Source organism: Protobothrops mucrosquamatus, unplaced genomic scaffold (genome assembly GCF_001527695.2).
Source record: "Protobothrops mucrosquamatus isolate PMUCROS unplaced genomic scaffold, P.Mucros_1.0 scaffold429, whole genome shotgun sequence".
Classification (NCBI taxonomy): Eukaryota; Metazoa; Chordata; class Lepidosauria; order Squamata; family Viperidae; genus Protobothrops; species Protobothrops mucrosquamatus.
In genome coordinates, this window is record NW_015386754.1 from 26389 (window position 1) to 28012 (window position 1624).

A 1624-nucleotide genomic window follows, 5' to 3' on the forward strand; every position below is an offset into this window, starting at 1 on the left:
AAAGGAACATTCTGGAAATTAGACCTGTCCTTTAAAGAAGAATATTTGTAGTCAGGGTTAAAATGAAGGGTCCTTGGTGCTCTCTGAGCTTGGTTGTTTTCTTGCAGATGTTTCATTACTAAAAGTAAATAACATCATCAGTGTATTGATGATGGTACATCACAGCATTACCCAAACTGGGGTACATCATGTTACTTCATTTCATTACTCAAACTAGGTTACATCACAGCACTGATGATGTTAGCTAGTTTGGGTAATGAAACATCTGCAAGAAAACAACCAAGTTCAGAGACCAAGGACCCCCCCAGACCTGTCATTTTTGAGAAGAATTCTCATATGTTCAGGGTGAAGTTTAGCTGTTACTGTAAATTGTATGAATGCTGAGAGACATCTGTTTGAAAAAGAATCTTGTCAAGTCCTACTACAAAGAACTGGAATTGCAGGTGGCTTTGGGGTTGTTGTATTCGGCAATTTCCCATTCCGGATGTTCATTTTCACTGTCACCTTTGCAAAAAGTGCCATCTCAAGCAGACATGTGGTGTTGTCAATTGAGCAGTATCTTTGTTACTTCACTTCATGATGATTTGATTTTTGGCAAAGGTGAAAGAAATCAATGCAGCACTGCTGGATTTCTCCATGCAGCAACAGTTTGCAATATATGGCTGAGAGTTCATGAGGAGATTCTTGAAACACCAATGCCATTTGGCCTTTGCACAAATTGAATTAATAATTCCAATTTAGGGGGTGCTTTTATGGCGAAATCATATTAAATTTTGGCAAGTTATCTGTTGAGTAGCAGCTCAAGGAAAGAGGGGAAATTATGCTTTCTTTCCAATTTGTATTGAAATTGGGTGTTGCCCACACCTATTGCTGGTGCATTACTAATTGCTATTAAAGCTTACTTCTCCAGTGCTCGCTTCGGCAGCACATATACTAAAATTGGAACGATACAGAGAAGATTAGCAAGCTTGCTTCTCCAGTGCGGTTTTGAGTGAAATTTTGGGACTGGGCAGAGATTCAAAGGAATACTTGGCCTTGTTGACGCTTTGAACAAAGTCCTCATCTGCAACTGCTTTGCAAAGCGTTGGTGGTTCACTTGAAAAACTGAAGGGACAGGATAGGGTCACTTAAATGGGATCTGCTCTCTCAAGTCTTCTTCTGCTGATCTCCCTCTGTGAAAGAAAGCTGAGAGAAGCCATCAGGAAATGGTATATGAGGAGGTTGAAAGTATCTACTTCTGCATTGCTGGTTGCTGGATTGGGGATCTCCCAAGATGGATGGCATCTGGAGGTGCTGGGGGACTCTTGCAATGTATAGTAGCTAGATTGAAAGCATCACCTGTCTGTTTGCCTTCTTTCACCACCAATCAATGAAAGCACCTGACTGCTACCTCCAAGAGAAATAAGGCAATACTACCACCTACTTATCTGATGGAATGTGCACCTGGAGAATCAGCAGATAGAAGTTTTGGCAACCCAGAGCTTTCCTAGACATAGGCCCAGATTAAGAGACTATGCAGTCCTTAACTGGATGGAAAAAAGAGGAAGAGTTTTAGGAAAGACACACCCTAAAATCTCTCAGGATATATTTAGTAGGTTAGAAGGATATAGCGGTAGTTTGGCAA

General features: G+C 40.9%; 1 pseudogene; it reads left to right on the top strand.

Annotated features, from left to right (window-relative positions):
- The first annotated feature begins 909 nt into the window (after nt 1-909).
- Nucleotides 910-967, top strand: LOC114922584 (annotated as a pseudogene).
- The last annotated feature ends 657 nt before the right edge of the window (nt 968-1624 follow it).